General features: G+C 52.2%; 1 protein-coding gene across 3 annotated transcripts in view; it reads right to left on the bottom strand.

Annotated features, from left to right (window-relative positions):
• Positions 1 to 18,475, bottom strand: part of LOC119510371 (inositol 1,4,5-trisphosphate receptor interacting protein) — a 33,018-nt gene extending 14,543 nt beyond the window's left edge. Inside the window, exons 1-2 of one of the 3 annotated variants that reach the window (XM_037804652.1) lie at positions 18,200 to 18,475; positions 176 to 300 (exon numbers count right to left, since the gene is read on the bottom strand). The gene's annotated coding sequence lies outside the window, so the exon portion shown is untranslated. The remainder of the gene's footprint in view (positions 1 to 175; positions 301 to 18,199) is intronic. The other 2 variants (XM_037804651.1, XM_037804650.1) reach the window with 2 other exon arrangements.
• Between the last annotated feature and the right edge of the window lie 446 nt (positions 18,476 to 18,921).

Raw genomic sequence — 18,921 nt, 5'->3', positions numbered from 1 at the left:
CAGCCTGGGGTTCAAGCCCGTTCTGTCGCCTCCACCTGCAAAGCCAAAGTTCTTTCCACTATGCTATGTTTACGGAGCACCAACTAGATCTGCAGGGCCCACAGAGATGTGTAAGACACGATGCTCAGCAGTAAAAATGTGACAATCCGTGCGGAGTCAGACAGCCACCACCTACCTTCACAAGCCAGAACGAGCCGCGGGGCAGAGAAACGATCGGCCACGGAAACGCAGGGAAGGCAGAGCCTTATTCGTGTTCTTTGGGGGCTTCCCCTTGTCTTTATACGCTCCCCCTGTCCTCACCTGTTGGGGAGATTCAGTGTACAATCCCCTTGGCCTCACATCCATCTACTCCACTCCTACCATACAGAATTCCTACAACCAAGTGGGAACAGTGAGAGCCCGTGTCCAGCTCCCACAGTGCCCCTTCCAACCCCATCACCCCCCACCCAAGGTTGGCTGGCTGTGGTCAGGGGACACCAGCACCCATTTTTCAGTAGCCCCTATTGCCTCCGGGACCGTGGTTCTCAGAGTGTGGCCCCCCCCGGAACCGGCAGCACCAGCCTCACTGGGGAACTTGTTAGAAATGCAAATTTCTCAGGTGCAAACCCAGGCCTACTGATCAGAAATTCCAGGTGTGGCACCTGGCACCTGTGTTTTAACAAGCCCTCCAGGTGGCTCTAATGCCCATGCAGGTCTGAGAGCCACCCCTGCCCAAGCCAAGCAGTCCTCCAGGTAGAAGAGGGGCAGAGTCTCAAAGTGTCACTAGGACCCAGATCCTGGAGCTCGCCCAGGGCTTGCCTCATGCCCAGCCTGCCTGATGCAAACCACTCTGCTAATTACAGCAGCAAACGCAGCCCCTGCCTTGGCGTCATCTTCAGAGCCAAAAGGGGCGGCATCTGGGTTTCCTTTACCAAACTGAATCATTGAGGCAAATTGGTAGCAGAGGGTGGCACTTTTAGCCCAGGCCCATGGGGTAACTTCAGCCCAACGCTGGGTTCTCTATGAAAGAAGGTTGTTAAATTTGGGTTGAGCACCTACTGTGTGCCTAGAGATTTGCAGTCCCACCCAGCTAGGTACATGCTGTTTTGGGGAAATAAAGTCACAGATTCAAGAAAGTCAGAATTTAGAATTGTGCTAATCTCAGCCCCATTTCACAGATGAGGAAAGGCCTAAAAAGGGCGTATGCTTGCCCAGGAGGCTGCAGTGGAGGGTGTCAGACTCCCACAGGGAGGATCCAGCAGGGATTCCTGCACAGAACCAACTTTTATGAAGCAGTTACACCATGCCCGGTATGGTGCTAAATACTCTGCATGTACTTAGGGAGTTACTTGCTTTGTCCTCCTCTTACAGATGGTTCACAGGTTGGCCTCTAAGGTCCTGGCCTTATTGATTCTAAGATTCCCTGGTCTGCAATGTGTGATTGTATATACGGGAGCAGCACCTCAGCTGAGCTTGCCCCTCTCTCTGTCCTCCCTACAAGCCCCCAGGGGACAGATGGGAGACTGAGTCAGCCCTGCCACCCCCCCCCCCCCCGCCCGAGTGGCACCTCCCTGATACCACTGTTAGCAATGACCACCAAAATCAGCCAGGTGGGCTGTCCCCCAAGCTTCCCAGACCCTGGAGAAATAGGACTGTGAGGGGGGTTAGGTTCAATGAGGAGCGCTAGTTTGACCCTGAGTCCTGGTTTGGGGATTAGGACCCCATGGACAGTCTGACCAAAGCCCTGCTGAGATTCTCCTTCCATGCCCAGGGTACTGTGCTTCTCCCCTGGCAGAGCCCATGCCCTACGCTGCAGTCAGATCAGCTTCCCCACTGAGTCCAGTGCCGCCCGCCCTCATGGCAGGCTCAGGGGCCCCCCTCTGGGGAGCCTGTCCCCTTGGCGCAGGCCCATCTTGCCCTTCTCTGAACTCCTGCCACTGCAGGCCAGGCACCTCACTGGCCTTGGCTTGGGTGGTGCATCTACCAGTCCCTGCCTTCCTACCTTTGCTCACTTCCAGCGAGGTCAAGAAGCTGTGCCTCCTCCTTCCTCCCGTGGGGGCTGATGTCCCACACTTTGGGGCGGGAGGGGCAGGGCAGATACAGCTGTGGGAAGGACATGTCTTCACAACCCCCTTCCTCTTTGCCTAACTCAGGGCCTGGATGCAGACAGACACGGCACAGTGGTTTGGTAAGAGTGGCTTTAAATGCATCCCTGGTTCCACATGGGTGATGCCCACCCTTCCAGGATGGGGCTCCTCCATGGGAGAGGAGAAAGGTCCTGCAGACCTGGCCTCCGCCCTGACTATGGCCTGACTCGGGCAAGGCCGGAGCACTCACCCTGGCATCTCTGAAGCCTCTCTTCACCTGCACCCCAAATGAGAACCGGAGACAGGGGAGGGGATCTGTGGGCAGCCTAGTGATGCTGGGGGTGGGGGCTGGGCCCTGGCAGGCCTCAGGCTGGGGCAGGAGAGGGAGGGGCAGGCAAAGAAGGGAAGTGAGGAAAGAGGAAGGAAGAGCAGTAACAGAAAATTGAGAAAGTAAGTAGAAGGGGTGTGGTGCTAGGCCCTTGGTGCCTCCTTTTTGCATCATCTTTGCACCCCACCACCCCCACCCACCTAGTCACCTTCCATGTCTCCTGCTGGGCAGGGCCTTCCTCTTGGCCGCCAGCCAGGCTCACCTTCCTGGGCTCTGCCACCACTCTTGGTCAAAACCAAATGCCTCCAGGGACAAGTAGGGTGGACGGTGGGCAACTGGTCAGCACGAGCCTCGTCTAAGACGAGACCCACCATGTAGCCCCATGCTGGATTCTGCACCCAGAATGGCAAGAACCTTAGTTTTCAAGAGAAGCCAGAAATCTGGATTTTATCAAAATCCCGCCAATTTAAACATTGACTGGTAATTCAAAACATTTTAAAAAACCCATGTGGCCCAAACAGAACATATGTGTGGGCCACCGAGTGCCAGTGGCCTGCAGTCCACAGCCCCCTCCCATGCTGCTGTGGAGTCGGCCTCCTCTCTCCTGCCGCTGGCTCCCTGGCTCCCCCGTCCCCTTGGACCCCTGACCTTCCTCACTCCTCACTCCTCCTCTCCGCAATACTACCACCTACTACTTCCTCTGCATTGAGGACTTCCCCAAATGCCACCTGGCTTGACCTTTCTCCCCAAACCCAGTCTCGACTCTATCCCAGCGCCTCCCTGTAGGCCACAGCAGCTGCCCTTGGGAGAATAATCATAACCAGCATTTATCGAGGGCTTACTCCGCGCCAGGCCTGGGGTGGGGGCTTTATGAGAATGCCAAATGGGTCTTCTCCCTTGCCCTTGGCCCCTCCAAGGACTAGGAGAAGGAGGAGGAGACCCCAGAGCTTCATGGTTATGCAAAAGAGCTCTCGGTATGAGCGGAGAAGGTCTGTGGTCTGAGGGACCAGGAGAACCAGAACCCCACACTCCCTCCCCCAACCCAGGGGAGACCCCAGCCTGACAAGGGTGCAAGGGTCGACTGGACCCCAGTGGGTGTGGGGGAGGAGGATAGAAGACAGAGCGCAGAGGGAGGCAGTCCAGGAGGATCTCCCAACAAGCCAAGGGGATGAGTATAAAGCCGGAGCGGAGCCGGCCTTTTCTGATCTGGACACACCAGCACAGACTCACCAAAGGTGCCCGGACACCTGCACAAGGCATTTGGTTTCCTCAAGGCTCACCCATGGAAGAGGGAGCAGCTGTCAAAAAAGTCACCAGGATGCCCCGTTCTCCTGACTGGGGTTCTGTGGCTGGCCAGCAGCCTGGACCCACTGAGTCACGGAAGGAGGCCCACACTCTTTCTGTATCTACCCTCCACTAGCAGCAGCGCCTGGGGCATGTACTGGAAGAGTGGAGGATGGAGAAGGCAGGGGAGCCATTAATCTCCCAGATAGGCCATGGCATCTGTCCGTCTAGCCATACTCCCTGACTCACCTACAGCAGAGGCCCTGACCCATAGGATGTCATGGAAAAGCAGTGTCTTGGGACAGACAGACAGACAGAGTCCTAGTGTCCACAGCTGGGTTGGGGAGTGGTGAAAGGCAAAGGGGTGAGAAGGCCTGTAGGTCCCAGAGATGGGGGAAGCCGTGACAGAGACAAGCGCAGGCTTCTGGGAGACCCCGGAGCCTTGGCCCCCAGCCCATTCGCTATCATCCAGGGCACCTCAGATTAGGTCCCTGCACTGGACTGAATGGTGGCCTCGAAAAGACAGGTCCATGTATAACACTGGGAACCTGGAAGTGTGACCTCATTCAGCAAAAGGGTTTTTGCAGATGTAGTTAAAGACGAGAAGGAGACAGGTCATCCTGGACTACCCAGGTGGGCCCTAAAGGCAATGCCTGGTGTCCTTATTGGAGATAGAGAGAGAAGATGTGCAGAGGGGGATGGCCTGTGAAGGCAGAGGCAGGGAACAGAGGCAGGGGTGCTGCCACAGATCAGGCCTGGGGTCACCAGGGCTGGAGGAGGCCGGGAAGGCCCCTCCCCTGGAGCCTCTGCAGGGAGCGTGGCTCTCCCCAGCTTGACTTTGGTCTTCCCGCCTCCAGAACTGTGAGAATACATCTCTATCGTTTTAAGCTATAAAGTTTACTTAATTTGTCACAGCGGCCCTAGGAAAGTAAAGCAGTCTCAAAGCGCAATACACCATCCTCTCTCCCAACCAGCTCCCCCCCCCCCCGCCAGCTTCCCCGCGTCTGTCCCCCAGGCACCACTGTCCGCTAGGCCAAAAGCCTGGGGGTTCTGTACTGACGGGGCCTCATGCCCATGACCCCAGGCACCCCCTAAACCTCCCAGTCCCCCTTCCCCGCTTCGACGGTGGCTTCCTGATTCCATGCCACACCTGTGGGTCGGATGCTTTAAGTCTGGCGTTCAGGGCCCAGACCCAATCTGCCTCCGGGACAGCTCGTTTCCGTTCCCGCCTGTCCCAGTCACTTCAGACCACTGAAGTCCCTGAACCCCACGTTCCCAGCGCCGTTCCCCGCCACGACCCCACTGCTCACATCTCTGCTGCTCAAAACCTTACTCATCTCAGCCGCCGCTTCCAGGAACCCTTCCCGATCCCTCCCTCACCCACTCCTGAGACAAATCCCTCTTTCTCGAAGGGCACAGAGAACAAGGGGAGCGGGACGGGCATATTTATTAAGCCTTTCTGAGTACAGGCCAGTGCCCACCGCCCTGTGTAGATGGGGTATCTCTCTCGATGTGCCCCGTACATGGCAGGGACCCAGCAAAGGCTGGCTCCCCTGGGCCTCCATCCTTGGGTAGCTTGTTTAACTCACGCCACTGCCCCAGGGGAGTGTGCATCAGCCCCATTTCACAGGTGAACAGCTCAAGGAGGTGAGAGATTGAGCGACCTGCTCAAGGCCACGCAGGCTGGAAGAAAGAGAAGTCAGAGGGCAAACTGGGCCTGTACCTCCAGACGCTCCAGACCCCACAGTCTCCCTAGGCACCCATCATGCTTCTTATCCCACCACCTTCCTCGTTCGGAAGCTCCCCCAGGGCAAGGGCGGGATCTTGTCGGTTCTTCTGTCTCCACAGCGCCTGGCTCAGAACAAATACAGGGCTGCCCGCTCCAAGCTCACCCCACGCTCGCTGGAGATACCCGCTCTCCAAAGGAGGCTTCCCTAAACGCAGATCCTTTCCAGGGAGGATGCATCTCCTACAGCGAGTGGGCATGGAGGGGGCTCTCTGGGCCCCCAGGATTCCCACCTCAGCTTTCTATTCCTGACATTACAAGAACGCTGGGCTAATCCTTTCCCACAGTTATGTAAAGGCTTGCCTTGAGCTGGTATTTCTCGGAATTTCCTCTGCCCCTGTGGCCCCCTTGTCACCCACAAAAGCACCCGGTACAGAGGGAATACTAACGCCCACCCCTGCCGCAAGGGTGCCAGCGCCCCCCAAACTCACCACCTTTCCCCCTCTCCACCCTGAGGTCTGTTACCCACTCCCACCCCCCGCGGAGCAACAGATGCTCAGGAAAACCCCACTGTCTGTGAGGCAGGAGGGAGGCTCCAAACGACAGCCGGGTCAGCGGGCGGTGGGAGGGGACACGGAGCAGAAACCCCAATAAATACAAAGGACAGAAAGCCTTTCCCGGGCACCCCTTTCAGAGATGAACTGGGGATGGATGGAGCTAAACTGCCAGCCCCCCCAGCCACCTTCCTTTTGATCCCTGGATGGGGACAAAGAGAGACCAGCTCAAGAAAGGCAGTTTGGCCGGAGTCCTCTGCCTGCTTCTGGGGGACAGGGAGGGACGGAGCCTCGGGACTTTTCCATGGGCACAGAAAGGCAGTTTCCCTGCACCCCCCTCTCCTCACCCACATCCTGGCCTCGAGGGATTCTTAACCGCACACAGAGAAATCTCAAAATCTCGGGCTGTTGTCCCACCCCAGAACCGTGTGGCTTGGGGGAGTGGGCTGGGGAGGAGGGGGAGGCTCTGCGCGTCTTCAGGCACCATGCTCACAGCGCTCTCTCTCTCTCTCTCTCTCTCTCTCTCTCTCTCTCTCTCTCTCTCTCTCTCTCTCTCTCTCTCTCACACACACACACACACACACACATACACACACCCTCTGTGCCTGCAAAGATCTGAAAAACCCTTTCATCTTAATAAAGGGGAACAGTAAGACAGCAAGAGACACAAAGGCAAGAGGGAGACCAACCCCGTTGTAAAAAGAAAAATGAAGAGCTTGCGGTCGCTTCCTTGCTTCCTTGCTCTGGGTTGAACTAGAGCTGGGTTAGTGCGAGGGCCACGTTAGTCAGAGCAAAGCAGTTCTCCACCTCTCGGGAGAGCTGAGACCGCCAGGCTTGCAGAAGTTAACAAAATTACCCCCAGCATCACCTACGACCACACACAGGGTCACACTCCCTGTAAATTACACATAACAAAAGAACAACGACCCACAACTGCATCATTTTCCTCCCAGCCACAGGGATGTAGCCACAATAAATGATGTATCCACTCAGCCCTTGGCTTGTGCCAAGCCTGGTCCTGGCACACGGGAGGCGTCCAGACAATGCTGCTGAATGCCCCGCACACGCGTGGGACTGGGGCGGGCAGAGAACTGCGTGAAGCTAACCTGGATACATACCCCCCTCCAAGTGTAACCGAGAGTTAAGAATTAACAAATGATTATGATTACTGAATCATTATATAGATGCTTTTTCTTTTTAGTAGATTATAGAATAGTCAAAAGTTAATACCTGAAATTGCTGAAATTCCCTGAACTACTCTCAGCCCTGTTTATACTTACTATTGTGATGGTTATTCTAGCCAAGACCCAGCCCTTGTTTATATTTGCTATTGTTCTGTTAACTACCCCACCTTCCCTTGTTTGAATCCATAAAAAATCCTAAACTCCTTATACTCAGAGACAGATTTTTAGGTTGAGAGGCCATGTGATCTGCTTTGCACTTAGCAACAAACTTTCTCTCTTTGAAAACTGGGTGTCATAGATTGTTTGTTATACACTGTTATGCAGATCGGGCTGAGAACCCCACCTTTTGTTCAGTATCACAAGGCCCCCAGAAAGAAGCAGCCCAAAGTGCTCCAGCCAGCCCACCCCTGCTTAACACTAGAATATATTAGAACTGAGTAGCTAAGGGGCCAAACTCGGCTCAGACTGCCTGCGTTGGAATCCCAGCTTTACCACTTAAGATAACAGTACTTCACAGCTTTGTTGTGTGCATCCCTTGACAGCACTTTGTAAATGACATTATGATGGGTACTTGTGATAAGCTCAGGTCTCCCTTTTGATTTGTTAAAACCTCCTGGTTGCATCTCAAACCCACCTCACACTCCTCTGGGAAGAGGGGGTGTGATCAACATCTCAGGCCTCCAGAAGCCCATCCCCCAAGATACTTCCTGCATCATATTTTCTTCCTCCAAGCAAAATCCTCCCAATTCCCTGGCTGGCTGGGAGCCCAGAGGATTCTTCTAAAGCCCCCAGGGGCTGACACAGAGGGAGAAGAGGAAGTTTGGGGACCAAAGAAGCTCAGCGGGTCCCTCCCTCCCTGTCTGATGACACTGACAGTCACTTCCTTCACTAGGCTCCAAGCACCTAAAAGGAGAAATCCTTGGTCTCTGATGCCCAGTGCTTGCTGGACGAATGGATGGATGGATGGATGGATGGATGGAGTCAAAGCTGGGAAAAGCACCTCCCAGCTTCTATTCTCAAGAAGCAGGAATCTGAAAAGGGAGTGGAGTGGAAAGTCCTGGATGAAGTAACCTGTAAGATTTTTCTTCTTGGGAGGCATCCCGCAGTCAGAAAAGCAAAGCATTAAGAGTGGCAGATGCCATGGGAAATGTAAGCAAAATCTCTTCCAGACAGCCCTGGAGACCAGGAGACAGCCACTCTCCGTCTGGACCAGCCTTCATCTAACTACAGGCCGACTCGCTGACAAAGTTCACCAAGTAAATGACTCAGGAATGAACCCCGACATAAGTTTATCTGACCTACAGCTGTCCCCTGCTGCCTCTTTCCTTGGCACCCAAATTTTTGTTCGAGAGCTTTCTAGAAATGGGACATAAATGGGGTTTACGGGGTTCAAAAGAAGTTAGGTAAGGGAAGGTGCAGAGAGAAGTCTTAGCCCTTGGCAGAGTGACAGGCAATTCCACTTTCCAGAGAAAACTGGCCAACGTGCGTGGCACTGCCACCGTCTGCATGACGATGGGAGGGTTTAGTAAATACCAGCCAACACACCACACTTACTGAGGCTTAGGAATGGTGCAAAACCATCCTATTTCACCATCCATTCACATGTATCACCTTGTTCCATCCTCACAATACACCACTGAGGCAAGCACTATTCCCATTTTATAGATAAGGAAACCGAGGCATAAAGAGGTGAAGCCACTCACCTAAGATCAGAGCGCTTAAGTTTCAGAGCTGGGATTCAAACCCAGGTCTATGTGACTTTCAATGGTAGGTGACAATTTAGGTAAAATCTGGGCATGAAGCAGGGAATTGGACTTAATGAACTTCTGAGGCTCTCCACCCAGAGATTCACTGAGTGTGACCTGGGGTATCTGAGATGGCTTTTCAGCCTAAAGAAACGGGGAGACCTACTCTGAGACTGATTAGGCAAAGGGAGTGGGGGATCTTTTGACACTGTGCAGGGCTGAGGCCTCAGGGTGGAAGTGGTGTGGTTGCATGGGGGGCTTTTGGGGCAGCACACATGGATGGGGCCCAGGCATCCCCTGCTCCTTTCCCCCTCCAGCCCAGGCGTGCTGCAGTCCTGCCTTCTTAGTGACTCTGGAACAAAATCTCGGAAAACAAAGGACCCTTTCATGAACTTCAGGCGGGTCCCCTGGCTGCTGCTAAGAAGGCTATTGAAACAGGCTCCCATGAGAACAGTGTTTTATGAGCACATGGTTTTGCAACAACAGGCAGGGCCAAAATTATGACAATGCCCTCCCCTTTTGATCAGATTCAGGTAGGAGGCTCCCTTTTCATAGGCTTAAGGGAAATAATAGAAAGGAGCAGCAACCCAGGGTAGCTTCAAAACTGAGCTAGAAGGAGAACCTGGCCCCCTTCTCCAGGCAGCAAGTGTCCCACTGTGTTATTCACCTGGGGAGTGAGTCATCTGGTAATTGTGGGCTTTGTATTTTTTTCTAGGGACTTCCATCCGAGGATCTCAAAGTGCTTTGAATATTATCTGGTGCTGGCTGTTATTATTCCCACTAAACAGACAGAGAAACTGAGCCCTGTGTACACATATCATAAAGAGAGTCATAGAAGGAAGAGGCCAGACAGCTCAGGTCTGGAGGGTAAGGGTCTGCCTATTGTCTTCTCAACTATGACACTCAAACTTTGTGGGATTCTTGATGCTACCTTCACACTCACTTGGCCATGGCAGCCAGATAGAGGCCTGGTGTGGCAGAAAGAGTCTAAGGCGCTGGGAAGCAACAGATCTGGGTTCAAGTCCCACCTCTGCTGTTTTCACCAGCTCTGTGACTCTGGGTAAGTCCCTGGCTGAGCCTGTTTCTTCAACTGTAAAACTGCGATAATACTTGCCTTCAAGGGGTAGGATGAGGACGAGAAATAAATATACAGACAACCCCTAGGAAGGGGCTTTGCTCAGAGTAGGTGCTCAGTTAGTGAAACAATTATTATTTAAAGACATTATTCTCCTTTTATGAACAAAAGATCATGACAATTGATTCAGGGCTAGATTAGTAAATAGAATCATAGTTTGCAAATAATCTTCTCTGCTAACAATACTTTAGTTTTCACCTATAACCCTGAGAATGCTATGTTCATAAAAAATTAAAAAGGGCAATTACTTTAGCCACTGGTATGTCGGACGTCAGGGAAATTATGTTAAAGCATCTGAAGTTATGCCCAGTTGCATGAGGCAAATGCTTCAATGAGATGCCTTAAAGTTGAAAGGCAAGGAGATTTCAGCACCATTCCCTGTTGAGAAACCCTAATGCCAGGCAGAGAAGCTCCAGTTCTTTTCCTAAACCTCTTTAGAGAGGGACCTTCCACGTCATCTGGTCTTACAGCCTTCTTCAGGGTGGGAAGTTCTCCCTTTCCTACATCTTGTATCTCTTGTGTTGGCATCTGACAGTCTCTGCTTAGGAATGTCTTGAAGAGGAGAGCAGTAGGCATCGCCTCACAATACATAGTTGAAGCCACAGGTTGCCAAATGAAGAGCATCAAAATCTCCCAGCAAGTTCAGCTTTAACCACTCTGCCCGAGGGTCTTCCTAAGGTGGGCACAGTGGACACCCACGGCTGTTCTCTCTTACACCCCAAATATCAGGCATATCTCACAGACCTCCGACTCTCTGAACTACTAGAGAGGAAGGGATTCCACAGGATTAACGTGACCCATCCAGGAGCCCACGGGGATGGCTGGAGCTGGGTGAGAGGGGAATTGTGACGTGTTTCTATTTCCAGTCTATACTAAGGCTTGGGGCAAAGGATTCCGTACATTCTTCCTCTCCAGAGCAGATTATAAAGCTCCACCAGGCCACTGGATTCCTAGCACAGTGCTCTGCGTATTATAGATACATGATAAATATTCGTTCAATAAATTAGCGAAGCTTCTCTTTTAAAATCAGTACCAATAATAAGGATGTGGGAATCTTTGTTTCCTATTTTCTTTTGGGGGAGAGGGTGAAGAGGAAGGAAAAGCCACTTTTCTAATCTTCCCATCACTTAATCCAGGCTGCCCTTTCCGTACCCTGTGGTCACAGACTCGGGCTGCAGAACAGAGGTGCAGAGCTGCGAAGGCCCCCAGAAACCCCCAAAGGGAGTCATGCTTTTTGCTCCAAGTGCAGCTCAGAGAATGGAAGGAGATGGCAGCTGCCAGCACTGTGCTCTTTTCCCTCTGGGCAAAGCCAAGGCCTGATGACCCACCCCCAACTGGCACACAGACCTGAAACTGGAGCCCCTCCCCATGCCCCCCAGCCCTCCATAGCCCATCCTCTCCCGATCCTCTGAGAAACACACCTGTGGATGTTCCGCCTTCTATGCTCCTTCCCTTCCACATGGGTCTTACAGTTGGGGTTGGTGTCTCCTTGCTCCTCCCTGTCTATCTTATGGTAGAGATGTTGCCTTGGGCAACAGTGATGTCACCTGCAAGGCGCTTCCATCCTGCTGATGTCACGGGGTGGGCCACGCGGATGGAGGGGGGCTATGCTTTCCATGGAAAAACATCACAGGTGCCAAACCGCTTAGCAGGATCCTATCTACCTCTTGGACACTCCCAAATGAACCCTTTCCCTTCCCAGAAAACCTTCTCACCCTCCTCTCCCCTTGGGATGCCTATTACATGCCACGTCTCAAATTGACTTTCCCTCTCCCAGAGTTGACCAAAAGGATAGGACGAACAACTCTGTCTGCAGCTCTGGAAAGACCACACAAGTCACTGTGAGGGTCTCCTTCTCATCATCTGGGTCAGTCCGGGTCCCTACATCCCTGTCGTTTGTCCAGACCTCAGAGGAGGCAGCAGTGGCACTGATGGGGAAGCTGGGTTCCCAATTCAGCAGGGAATGCAGACCCCCAATTGACCTCTACCCCACTTAAGAGCTAATACCATGCCACCTAATAATTAGCCAGGTACTGCTCTAAGCACTTTATATGCATCATTTGGCTTAACCCTCACAACAGCCCCATTTTATTGGTGATGAAACTGAGGCTTAGAATAATCATGGCACTTGTCCAGGAACACCCAACTACTGAGCAGTGGAGCCAGAAAGCAATCCAAGTCTGCCTGACCCAAAGCCCATACAGGTGACACTTCTCTTGGCTCCAAGGCATCTTGAGTTGATGAGCCATGAGGACAGAGACCAGAGAGAGCCCTTTAAATCCAGAGATCAGCTGGGCAGGGCAGGTGGCCTTAGGTAGGCAAAGCAAACACTGCCTCAGGACTGCTTTGTCCCCAGGCTTGCACGGGCAGCAGTAATTGGCCAGCCCAGGCCCTTCCATTGCCCTGGACATCACTGCCAATTAGGGACCATATTTCTTTACTTTGTGCTTGGCTCCCTGTTGACTTCACATATCCTCTTGACTTGCATTCAACATTTAACCTTGTAACCTGGCCCTTGAATCCTGAAATTGAATAACAGAGTTATTTAACTAATACAGATTCAACTTTCTGTGGCTGGGGGAAAAAAATGAAGTAAGGAAAAGAGGAAGAGGGTGAGGAGGAGAGGAAGAAGAGAGGGTGATAGGGAGAGAGGGGATATTGAAATCATCCCATTGCCATCTGTCAGTCACTTCGTGAGTGCAAACAACAGACTGAATATGAGATGGGAGACATGGATCTGTTCTCCCAGCTGGCTTGGTCTAGGTTTCCATTTTGCTTCTCGTGGTGCAGGCTTCTTGTCCCATTGAGTATAGAGCCACTGTTTAAAGGTATGTATTTTTCATGTGCCAGGGTCCCTGAATGTAATGTAACCTGAAGAGAAACAGCAATGTATTCCAACACTGGACAAAACACAAACTATAATTAATTTATTGATAGATAGTATGTTTGTCTCAGTGTGGTACTTGCCTACTGAATTTTCCAGAGTAATTTAGACTTTATGCAATTTTTGTTCCACGTGCTGACTTTAGAACTCAACCCCCCATGTAAGACTTGAGTCCACCCATATAAACCACAGTGGGCACCACTGGCCAAACTGTGATCTTGCTCATTCTAACAAACACCACCAGCAAATGCCACATGGTCTTCGGAATCTGAAGGTGTATTATAACAAAAGATGTGGTCTCTACTGAGATGGGCTGTGGCTAAGATTCCCAGGGAAACTTCCCTCCAGCTAAGGTTGCAAGAAGCTCCCAAGAAATTGGGAGAATTAACAACCAACCTGGATTGAGCAGAAAGTGTGAGTTGGGGCAGGGGAGATGGTCCTGAAGTTATGGCTAGAGGTCTGGGGTTTATACTTATGGTCCACCACCCATTGGGGTTTCCTCCTGAGGCTGCACAATCTTGGGGGTCCTTCAGCTGCCCCTTTCTGCACCAATTATTCCCCTCTTCCTGGCCTGTTTAAGAATTTGAAGCCTTTGGTTCTCACTTCCCCACTGACACCTGCCACTAACTTGCTGTGTTTTAAGTTTCCTGTTGCTGCTACAACAAATACCACATATATAGTGGCTTAAACAAATAAATTTATTATCTTAAGAGTTCTGGAGGGTTTGAGTCCTAAAATCAAGTTGTCAGCAGAGCTGTGTTTCTTCTGTTGGCTCCGGGGTGGGGGGTGGGGGGATCCATTTTCTTGCCTTTTCCAGTTGCTTAGAGGCTGCTGCAACCCTTGGTTCAAGGCCCTCTTTCTTCATCCTCAAAGCATCATCACTCCAGTCTCTGCTTCAGTGGTCACATCTTTTTCAGACTATCTCTACTGCCTCCCTCTTACGGAGGCCCTTGTGATGGCACTGGGCCTGCCTGATAATTTCCCCATCTCAAGATCATTAACTTTATCACATCTGCAAAGTCCCTTATGCCAGATAAGGCAACATATTCACAGGTTCCAGGGTTTAGGGGATGAACATCCCTGGGGGGCCATTTGTAACCTAAGGCGGATCTCCATATCTCAGTCTCCTCATCTGTAAAATGGGGAGGTGGGGCTAGATGCTTTCTAAGCTTCTTCACTAGCCCACTCAATTCTATAACTCTAGGTAGGTTCTAAACCCAGATAGTCACAATCTTGCTGTAGAAAATGCACCTATAAACATTTAGCAACTAAGGAACCACCAATAGTGAAGTCACACATGAGATAACAGAGGAGACCCTTAGAAATGAAGCAAAGGTTGAAATCAACATAAAATAGATCAGAACAGGAATGACCCAGGTTACTGTAAAAAGACCCCTAGGCCAGCCAAATGAGACAATAACCTAACTTAAGTCATTAGCCTACCTAAACAAAGCATATATTGGAGCTAATGCTTGTAAAGCACTAAACAAATAAGAAAAATTTTTAAAAGTTGCCAAATTACAAAACAGGTAAGGGAGAAATCCTACGAGGTAAATACTGCCCTTGAGGCATTGGCCAAGAAGATGCATGCAGCTAGGCTGACCCAGGTACCTGGGGCACCTGGCAGGTACCCTTCCACCATTGAGAGGCCCCAGAGGACAGCAGAGCCTCCTGATATTAAACACCATGCCCCTCCGTGCTCTCACTCCAGCCTTGCCAAGCACAAGCCACCTTCTGATCTTTGGCTTTCCATGTGGTTTGCCCAGGAAGCAGGGAAAAGACATCCAGTTCACAAGATGGTCACCAAGTTTCCTTGCAAATTAGTATACTGACATTCTGATTTGTACATTCACTTCTGGGAGCTTTCTAAGGGTGCTTTAGTAGCCCTGAGTCCAATTACTCTGGAAACTGTGGTAATGGGATATCTGAGCGGGCACAGCATCTGGAACAGCTGACGCCATCCAGGTAAACACCACACTCTGGGAAATCTGCTGGGTTCCAGCTGGCCCCTCCCAGAAGACATCTTGACATCACCATTGGCTGAGAAGCTGTTTTTGTTTAAAGTGTCTACAGACAGTATGTAGTAAAACGCTCAGTTCCAGCTAATTTAGTGCCAAAATGTACAGCATGGAAGATACATGGTTATCTATATGAAGCTGTGAAATGGAGTTTTGGGAAAGGTTTCCTGGATGAACTTAGGAAGGGCTTCTGCAGGTGAACAGGGCTTGGACAGGGATGGGGATGGGGGAAGTGTCGGGACAGCAGGTGTGGACACTCCCCACCTCAGTCCACTGCTGTGGGAGGTGTCTGCCTGGCTCAGGGCCCTTTCTTGCCACACCACACCCAGGTGGCACTTACTCATCATCCCCATGCCAGGCCCTAAACTGGATCTGCCACCTCACACCACCCAGAGATTAATGAGAGTCATTCGTGGCTTAGCTCAGGCCTTCCCATCAACCACCAAGGCTGGGCTTGCCTCTTTCCTTTGTCCTGCCAGATAAGCTTTCCATCCTTCCTCCACCCAGGCTGACAGCAGGTATTTTCTCCCTTAACAAAGAAAGAAAAAGGCAACTCCTTTTCCCTTTTTCCCACCAGGGTCCGCAATCAAACTACCTTTTTAAGCTCAGTCGGCTTCTTGCTCTGTGACTGTTCAGTGATTGAGATTCAGCCACTAGGGCCCTGAATATTTCTCTGTGTCTCAGTTTCATCATCTGTAAAATGGAGACGATAATACCCACCTCATGGGATTAGTGCAAGGGTTAAATGAAGTAATACAGATGAAGTGTTTTTGGGAAGAAAAAAAAAAGCCTCGCAAATGTTAAGCTCTCAATAACTATTAGTTTTCAGGGCCACTGTGAATAGTTGTCCAGGCTGTGTACTGTGCAAGGGCACCTGGTTAAAGGTTGAGGATGAATCCAACCACATGCCGCTTGCCCAGCTATGTGCTTTGGCTATGTCTATCCAGAGAGCAACTTTTTTTCTAAATGGCACCAGGATGCCATCCCCTTGCCCAGAGGAAGCATCTTATCCTAATTCATGCAAGGCACCTTATAGGCTAGGAGCAGCCCCAGGGGTATGTCCCCCAACCCAGGTAGCCAGGATTAGAGGGGTGCCTGGGAGGGACTGGTCTCAGCCATAACGTCCCTCTTCTCGGCTCCCCAGCACACCTTAAGCACTTGCTTCTTCCCCAGGATACACTTCTGATTAAAGCTTTTCCCCCAAACCCCGCAAGCTGCCACATCACCCTGGCCCCATTGAGAGGACTCTCAACCCCAAACATGGCACCACTGACGCTTAGACCCTGGAGGCACCTTCTTCCTACTTGTTGATGGCCCCTGTCCCTGCTGACAGCGTGTTACCTACTGGGGAAGCTCTGGGTGTTGGAAAGTCCCTTCTTACCCTTCACTGACACGGGCCCCCTGCTTCTCCTGACTAGTCTCCTTTTCTCAAGAGATAAACTTGAGGCCTTGAGATACTCTGAGATAACTGAGGGCCACAGTCTATATTGCCAGTTCATTCCCGTCTCCCTCACAAGACGTGCTTTCCATTCCTCTCCCCAGGACAAATTCTGATGTCCCTCACAAGAAGTGGCATAAGAACCGGGCAGCTGTGGTTCAACCACCCAGCCCTGCTCGTCCGGAGCTCCATGCATGGGGTGCCCTCACTGTCTCCTCCCGAGACTGCACGCTCTTCATCAGACAGAACCCCCACCTTCCTGCTGTTTATGGGCCCCAGAGGGCCCAAGGGAAAAAATACAAAACCACCCAGGCAGTACCCTCTCAGGTAGACAATTCTGCCAAAAGCCTCTACCCAGAAGTTCCTCCCCCTTCCTGCCCTCTGAGAAAAAGTTCACCCACACACCCTCCTCTTTGTTTCCCTCCTGGGTGCTGCAGGAGGGGAGAGTGTTCCTGGCAAGGTAAACTTCTGCTAGGATGGGATTAAGAGTTCAGCTCCTTGCTCTCTGAAAGCCAGAGCTTGAAATTGCTGCATCTTTGAAAAACAACAGCTAGAGGATGACACCAGAACAAAAGCCTTTCCATCCACCCAGGGAAAGTGGAGAGTCAGTAAAACCACTTAATGATTACCCACAAGTGGAAAACACAAGGGCAGAATGGCCCGGAGCAGCAGCCACACACAGGGAAATTAGCAATGAAAGCCACGGGGGCACAGTAGGCTGGTGGGCTGGAAGGAGCCGCTCATTATATTAGCAAGCAGGTGAATGACAGTGATTCTACCTGTGTCTGCCACGCCATTTTCGCTGTTAACCTGGGTCTGCTACTGTACCAGCCACGGATTAGCTTTAGCTGGCTCCTTTTCCGAGACAGAACTGGTTTGTAAAAGGGGAGGGCTCTGAGTCAAACCCAAAAGAGGAATAAGAAATAAAACCCGACCCAAAATTGATTTAGATGCAAAAGACATGAGTCCAGGCTGCTGCCAGTATGTGGTGGGGGCAGTGGCGGGGGAATAATGGGGGCCGCTCTCACACCCTGCAGAGGGGCAAAAGGCAACGTATAGTACAAGCGTTGAGTCAGTAAAATGTGTTCCCTTCTCGGTCAGCGGCCTGGCCCTGGGGCTGGAGTCCCTTGACTAGAGGAACGGGGACCGGGTTATGGGTCACAGAGCAGACTATTTGCAGCCCCAAGAGAAAGTTCTGCCCCGCGTGGGGTCTCCTCCACTAACAGCCCTGAAAGAGGAAGTGGCGGGGACTTGATCCGGCCCCAAGCAACCCCATAGATTCACTACCTTAAACTAAGAAGAAAAAACGTCACTCCTACTGCTTCCTCCGAGGAGGGGAGGGAAAGAGACTAAGGAGCCGAGCGATTCGGCCTTTCTATCTACAGTAACATCTGCAGACGGTCAAAAGTAACGGATGGTCAGGGCACTAGGAAAAACACGTGGTTCCACTTAGGGCTCCGAAGCTCTGCTCGGCGCCCGTCGGAAAGAAGCTGTGCCCCGCACGCCGGCTGCCGGGAAGCGCCCCTCAGTCTCCGCGACTCCAACTGGAGCAGAGAGACTAGAGTGCATCACCCTGCGCGGCGGGCGGAGAAGAGCGGACGAGAGAAAATAGTGCACCCGGCCTGTTGCAGGGGCTCTTAAGCGGGGGAGGGTGTCTCCAAAGTCAGTCCCCAAGCTGCTGGGTCAAGCAGGCGCCCGCGCCCCCCGCGCCTCGGCTCCAAGCCGCCATCTCGTGCGCAGCTCCACCTATTCCCCCGCTTCTCCAGCGCGCCCTTCTTCCAACACTTGAGATCCCAGGGTAGAAGCCTTGCTTCGCGGCTGCTGGCCCAAAACTTACGTTTAGCCTTCGCCTCCGCTCCCCGCCGCGAAGAAGCCGCGCGCGTCGAGGCTGTGCGCGCGGGGCGGACGGGCCGGGACGCAGCGGTTGGCAGGCGGGCGGCCGCGGGGTGCAGCGAGCCGGGCAATTAGATGGATGGGGGCGGTGATACTCCGGTCGGTTCCCGCCTTCTTGCCGCCTTCAGCAGCTCTCTAAAGGCTTCCGAGTTACTCATTTCCTGGATGTCACAGAAACTTTTTCCCCCTTATAAGAACAAAACGCCCGCCTCTTCTCTCGGCCTGGGAAGCTGCTTAAGGAGGACCGTGTGGTTTAGAGGGGCGGAACCAAGGTCCGCCGCAGACGGTCTGCCCAGTGACCCTCAGAAACTGAGGACGGGACAGTATAACAGGAAGGTGGCCGAGCGCGACAGGATTTAGCTACTGGAGCGAACTAAGGCGGCTGGAGACGGGAGCCTGGAGAACGCCTTTAAAAGTCAGTCTAGGCCGGCGGAATGGAAGGGGTTAAGTCGCTGCTCTTCTTCCGTGCCTGTTCAGCCGCGCGTTTTACAAGCGGCGGAATTCCAGGGGCTACCTGTTTTGTCCCCCAGAGGAAAATATAAATCGAGACACAACGCCGGCCTTTTTCACTTTCCCGGCTTGCACAGATTAAAACAACTAACCCAGTTTTATAATGAACTAATGCATTGTTGCCTTTCTCCCTGAGTAGCAAGGAACAAAGGAGAA

The sequence above is a fragment of the Choloepus didactylus genome, chromosome 15 (assembly GCF_015220235.1).
Source record: "Choloepus didactylus isolate mChoDid1 chromosome 15, mChoDid1.pri, whole genome shotgun sequence".
NCBI classification, from domain to species: Eukaryota; Metazoa; Chordata; class Mammalia; order Pilosa; family Megalonychidae; genus Choloepus; species Choloepus didactylus.
Note: the sequence above shows the minus strand (reverse complement) of the source record. Positions and strands in the feature narration are given on the sequence as shown.